At 37.9% G+C, this 7,149-nt stretch overlaps 1 pseudogene; it reads right to left on the bottom strand.

The window, feature by feature from the left end:
* Positions 1-2,347: 2,347 nt before the first annotated feature.
* LOC130018454 (protein farnesyltransferase/geranylgeranyltransferase type-1 subunit alpha-like) lies at positions 2,348-6,084 on the bottom strand (annotated as a pseudogene).
* Positions 6,085-7,149: the final 1,065 nt, after the last annotated feature.

Raw genomic sequence — 7,149 nt, 5'->3', positions numbered from 1 at the left:
TTCATTAGCCATTGCCATTAAATTGTATAAATAACTTAACTATTTTATTTGATTATATTTTATAATTATTAATAATAGTTTCCTTTCAAACTATACTGAATTTAAATTTAGTTTTTCTTTTCTTTATAGTAACTTTTAGTCACATATAAGTGTGTCCGCTTGAGCAAATCGATGATCAACGGGAGGGCCTTTACTTTTTACTTACTTTAAGTGACAGTGCACAAGAGACTAAAACTACTTTGTCATGTATTTCTTCTTTCAAAAGCTTTTTGCATTCTTTCCTTTCAGTTCCACTGTAAACAGAAATGTTAATTTTTTTGACAGGGTGGGGATGGTTTTGGTGCTCAGGGCACTTATGGCTCTCCACTGAGGGCTCACATTTAGTTGATTCCAGAGACAGTAGAGAGTGCCTAGTTGGCCTCATGCAAAGCTAGCACCCTAACCACTGTACTATTACCCTGCCCCCAAGTGTTAGAAATACATTTTCTTTATTGTGATTCCTTTAAAGGTTTATTATGCTCATGTCTCCCAGATTTTGTTAACAGTTTTTATAGATAACATTTTATGATCTAGTAATGGGAGTGAATATAAGAAAAAAATGTATAATAATATTGCAATTTGTGATAGAGTGAAAGATACCAATTTACATTTCCACCAAATTTTCTGCAACTTCAACTTTTTTAAAACTTCAATTTCTCACCAACACTTACTGATTTCAATCATTTTGATATGGTCATTCTGATCAATTTGAGAAGATATTTCATCGTGGGATTAACTTCTTTTTTACTTTTTTTTTTAAATATGTTTGGCTATCTTTATCTGTACTTAGAGGATATTTTTTTTCTGTTTTTAGTCCACTTTCAACTAGGTTCTTTGCTTCAAATTTTGTTTTTCCTCAAACTGTGTGAGTGTTGTGGCTTACACGAAACAAATGCGTTGATAGAAATACAAAGCTGCCATTCTCTGTGGGATTTTTTCCCCATTGTATAAAATCTACTTCATTTGCATAGTTCCATTTGCTTATCTTTTGTTTTCTTTGCAAGTGGAATTGGGTCCATAAATACATTTTTGGTAATATGGTTCTAGAGTTCATCAACTATATTTTCTTCTATATATTTTAAGTTTTGGGTATTAACATACAAACACTTAATTTTTTTTATATGTGTGAGATATATCTGAAAGTAAATTCAAGGATTCACTCATGCAAGGCATGTTTTGTTGGCTTCTTAATCCTAGGTTATATTTTCTGACATATGTGGCATCTGTTTATAGTTCCCTATACTACTTTGTATATGTACTTTTATCTTAGTAATATGCTGTCTTAATAACTTTCTCTTCATGATAAAGTTTAAAGTAGAGATCATGATGCCATTTCTTTTTGGACACATTATAATTTTATTATTAGTTTGTTCTGGTTTGTTACTTTGATAACAAGATACTGTGAGGGAGGTATTGCAGCTCTAATCTAATAAATGAATTCCCTGCTTCCTTAACCCAAACACAAGTTACCTCCAATCATCATTGCTGCAAGTCCTGAAGCATATACCATTTAGGGAGAAGATGATGCTAAAAAGTTAGAATAAGTGTTGATAAGACTACAGTGACTTATATGGACATTTTAATCTTTCCCTCTATGCCACTTCCTTTAAACTATTTTGCTTTAAAAAAAAATCACTTAGAACTGGGCTGGAGCGATAGCACAGCAGATAGGGCATTTGCCTTGCATGTGGCCAACCTGGGTTCGATTCCTCCATCCCTCTCGGAGAGTCTAACAAGCTACCAAGAATATCCCGCCCACACCACAGAGCCTGACAAGCGCCCCATGGCATATTCGATATACCAAAAACAGTAACAAGTAGTCTCACAATGGAGACGTTACCTGTGCACACTCGAGCAAGTTGATGAACAACTGGAGGACAGTGCTGCAGTGCTAAAGTACTTAGAACTAGTCTGAGTAGCAATAGCACCCAAGGAGCATTACACTTAGTTCTCAGTACTTCATATTTTATACCAAAAAGGAAATGGCCATCCTAGTTTAAAATTATTCCATTAGAATTTTTTTTCTTAATAAGCACATCCCATCAAATTCTTCTGGAAGGTATTATTGCTGTACGTTTGTTGGAGGTTCATTTTCTGTGCTATGTTCGCTTTGAAGGAATCTTCCAAAATATCTCCAATATTCTTTTCTTTGAGTGTCCTCTCTTTTGCTAGAATTTCACATAAAAAGAGCTGTGACTGGTTGTAAATCACAAAACCGATCTAATACATCGGGATATTTGGAAATACACAAGAGCCTTTGAAATGCCTCTCACATAGTTCATGAACTTTCATTATGTCTGATCATGGATCATTCTAGTCTGTTCATTTCCAGAGTATACTGCACATCTCTTTCCAATACAGCACAATCTTTATAACCAGTGGTGTTAGAAATTACAAAGTATCTTTGTAATAGATATTTTGTAATTTGACTGAGTTATTTCTCACATCCTCTTTGAGAAGTTGATCTACATATTGTAGCTCATAACCCCAAAGCTTAAATTCCTGAATGATCCATTATCAATGTTGCCAGGCATAGTAGTTCCTTGTATCCTGACTTGGATTACCAGCAATAAATTCAAGCTCCTAAAATGAATATTTTAGCCATTCCAGTAACACATGCCTGTATTACATGTTTGATACCAAACGTGATAGTTTTGGACTGTTCCTCAATTATTACAGTAATGCCCCTCTCGAAGAGCCAGGCAAGCTACCGAGAGTATTTTGCAGGCATGGCAAAGCCTGGCAAGCTACCAGTGACGTATTTGATATGCCAAACCCAGTAACAAGTTTCACAATGTTACTGGGCCCACTCAAGCAAATCAATGAACAACAGGAGGACAGTGACAGTGACAGTAATTCATTTCCTTATGTAGATCCTTTTGAAGCGACTTAAAAAGAACTGTCCGAAAATGCCACATTAGGTAATTGGCATTTTAGCTCAATAGCATCCTCCACTTCTTTCATTTCATTGCAGAACCACTCAGAAATAACAACAAACATCTCTAAATTTTTCACTATAAGTGATCTGGATCACTGAATTTGGGCCATCATTCTGCAACAGAGTAACAGTATCAACCCATTCTGTTCTATCTCTTTACAGGACACAGGTAGGAGGCTGAGAAACCCCTTGTCAATAAAAATTGTTTTTTTTATTTTTCCCTTACAAATTTTTGATTCTCAGCAGTGTGTGTGTATGTTGTGTGTCCACATAACAAATTTTACAATTTTTCTATTATAACAAAAATATTCCCCCTTTTTTTAGATAGAAATCACTTTGAATCTTTGTCGTGCTTTAGACTTGATAGCAATTTAAATAAAGTCTATTTTTCTAGTCCATGAACATGGGATGTATTTCTCTCTTTATGGTTTCTTTCATTGCTTTTAGTAATAACTTATGGAATATAGTGTGTAGACATGATTTATCATTCTATGTTAGTTTTACACCCATGTGTTTCTTATGTGATTTACTTTCTTTTCCAGCTCATTGTTCACATGTAAATGCAAATTATATTTACATTGTACTTTTGTATGTCAATTTTCTAAATCGTTTTTTTTTAGTAGTTCATTTTTTTTTTAAATTTTATTGAATCACCATGAGAAAGTTACAAGCTTTCATGTTTGGGTTACAATCACACATTGATCAAACACCCATCCCTCCACCAGTGCACATTCCCCGCCGCCAATCTCCCTGGTATACCCCCCTTCCTCACCCTTCCCCTGCCTCCATGGCAGACAATATTCCCCATACTCTCTACTTTTGGGCATTATGGTTTGCAATATAGACACTGAGAGGTCATCATGTTTGGTCTATTATCTACTTTCAGCACACATGTCCCATCCCGACTGATTCCTCCAGCCATCATTTTCTTAGTGATTCCTTCTCTATTCCAGCTGCCTTCTGCCCTCTGCTCATGAGGCAGGTTTCTAGCTATGGGACAATCCTCCTGGCCCTTGTACCTACTGTCCTTGGGTGTCAGCCTCATATTATGTTATTCTATACTCCACAAATGAATGCAGTCATTCTACATCTGTTCCTCTCTTTCTGACTCTTTTTACTTAGCATGATACTCTCCATGTCTATCCACTCATAAGAAAATTTCATTACTTCATCTCTCCTGACAGCTGCAAAGTATTCCATTGTGTAGATGTACCAAAGTTTCTTTAACCAGTTATCTGTTCTAGGGCACTTGGGTTGTTTCCAGATTTTGGCTATTGTGAACAGTGCTGCAATGGACATATAGGTACAGGTGTTATTTCTACTGTGTTTTTTGCTTCCTTAGAATATATTCCCAGAAATGGTATTGCAGGGTCATATGGAAGCTCAATTTCTAGTTTTTGAAGAACTGTCCATTTGTTTTCCAGAAATGCTGGACCAGTTGGCATTCCCACCAACCGTAAAAGAGCATACCTTTTTTTGTTGTTTGTTTGTTTGCTTTTTGGGCCACACCTGGCAATGCTCAGGGGTTACTCCTGGCTCTGCACTCAGGAATCATTCCTGGCCATGCTAAGGGGACCATATGGGATGCTGGTTATTGAACCCAAGTTGACCGCATGTAAGGCAAACTTTCTACCCGCTGTGCTATTGCTCCAGTCCCAAAGAGTGAACTTTTATAGGGAGGATTAACATTATCAAAATGGCAATACTGCCCAAAGCACTATACAAATTTAATGTGCTCCCTATCAGGATATCCATGACATTTTTTAAAGAAATAGACAATATACTCCTGAAATTCATAGGCAACAATAAATCCCCAGAAATAGCTAAAGCAATCCTTGGGAAAAAGAAGGCGGGTGGCATCACCTTTTCCAACTGCAAACTGTACTACAAAGTAGTAGTAATTAAAACAGCATGGTATTTGGCTAGAAACAGACCTGAAGACCAATGGAACAGAGTTGAATATTCTGTCACAGACGCCCAAATATAGGGCCACTTAATCTTTGACAAAGGAGCAGGATATGTGAAGTGGAATAAGGAAAGCCTTTTCAACAAGTGGTGCTGGGGAAACCGGATAGCTACCTGCAAAAAATGAACTCTGACCTCTGTCTAATGCCAGGCACAAAAGTCAGATCACAGTGGATTAAAGATCTCAATGACAGACATGAATCCATAAGGTACATAGAGGAAAATGTAGGCAAAACTCTCCTTGACGTTGAAGCTAAAAGCATCTTTGAGGATGAAACAACATTGACCATGCAAGTGGAAGCAAACATAAACAAATGGGACTACTTCAAACTAGGAAGTTTCTGCACTTCAAAAGATACAGTGACCAAAATACAGAAAGAGCCCACAGAATGGGAAAAAACATTTACCCAATACCCATCTGATATAGGATTAATATTCAGGATATACAAGACACTAGTAGAATTGTACAAGGAAAAAACCTCCAACTCCATCAAGAAATGGGGAAAAGAAATAAAAGTTTCCTCAAAAAAGAAATAAAAATGGACAAAAAGCAGATGAAAAGATGTTCCATATCGCTAGCCATCGGGGAGACGCAAATGAGATATCATCTCACACCACAGAGATTGACACACATTCAAAAAAACAAAAGCAATCAGTGGTAGTGTGGATGTGGGGAAAAAGGGACACTTTTTTATATCTAATTACAGTAGTCTTTTGGTGGTGACATAAATATTTTACTGCTGTCATGTTCTATAAAAATAGTGATAATTTTACTTCTTTTACAAATTGCATTTATGTTTTTTTTCTTAATCGGACTAAGTCATACTTCAAAAGTCAATCTTTTGTTTTTTCATATACGTAACAGTTTTGTGTGTCTCACTTAAGAACATTCACATAAAAGCCCGATACAGACTTTAAATTTTTTCCATTTCTGAAATGTGGAATTGAGGGTCTGATTTTCAGATATCAATCTGGTGGTGTTCAGGGGACCAGATGCAGTGTTGGTGATCCAACAGGGGTCTGCCGCATGAAAGGCAAGTGCTTTAATCACTACTATCTCCTAGCACTATGGGCTAAATTAAAAATGACCAACTAAACTAATTATACCACTTTGCACTTTTCCCTTTACCTGAAATGTCCATTGTAACACCATGATTGTGACAATATTTGTAAATCTAGGTATGTGATTTTTTGTTTGTTTTTGAATCACACCTAGGATTGTTTATGTCTAATTCTCTGTTGTGCCTAGGAGATCATGTGGGGTGCCAGGAATAGAATTGGGTAGGCAGTGTGCAAGGTTAACACCCTCCCTGTTGCCTCAACCTCTACGGATGTCTTTTTTGTGTTAGGATCAATTCAGAATTTTAGATTAAACATACTCTATTCCAATATCTTCCATGGAAGGGAGCGGGTTGAGTTTCCCTCCCCGCCCCGACCAGGGCTCCGGCAGCCGAAGACCTCCAGAACCAGCCACGACCATGCTGAGACCACTCTCCACAAGCATGAAGGTACCGGCAGAGGAACAAAGGCACGCGGATCCCGGGGCTGGGATCTCCAGGCCTGCTCGGATCGGGGCTGAGCATCCTCCACCCAGATCCTCCAAATTCCAGTAGGCAGGGATCACACCCACCACCTGGCCCCCTGGCACCGTGTAATTCCATCAACGGCCAAGACCCAGAGACTATAAAACTCAGCTCCCGGAAGTGTGCGGCAGCCACGAATACATCTTATTATCTCATTCCTACTTTGGACAAACTGGTAGGCTACCAAATGTAACCTGCCTACACGGCAGAGTCTGGCAAACTCCCCGTGGCATACCCAATATGCCAAATATTAGTAACAATGATGGGTCTCATTCTCCTAACTCTGAAAGAGTCTTGAATATCCTCAGGGCTAGGACGAATGAGACATTACTGGGGCCTGCTTGAGGCAATCGACGAATAACAGGATGGTCGTGATCGTGATCATGAATATCTTCCATTGGTGTTCTTTTCTTGTTTCAGTTTTTTTTTTCTTTTTCCCAATAATTTTTTTTTTCATTTTTTTCCCTTTATTTTATTTTTTTTTTTACAGTTGTAAAGGTAAAGGCCCTCCCGTTGATCGTCGATTTGCTCGAGCGGGCCCAGTAACCTCTCCATTGGAGACTTTGTTGTTACTGTGTCTGGCATATCGAATACTCTCGGTAGCTTGCCGGGCTCTCCAAGAGG

Source organism: Sorex fumeus, unplaced genomic scaffold, assembly GCF_029834395.1.
Source record: "Sorex fumeus unplaced genomic scaffold, SorFum_2.1 ptg000265l, whole genome shotgun sequence".
In the NCBI taxonomy this organism is placed as follows: domain Eukaryota; kingdom Metazoa; phylum Chordata; class Mammalia; order Eulipotyphla; family Soricidae; genus Sorex; species Sorex fumeus.
This window is presented reverse-complemented; position numbering and strand designations above follow the sequence as displayed.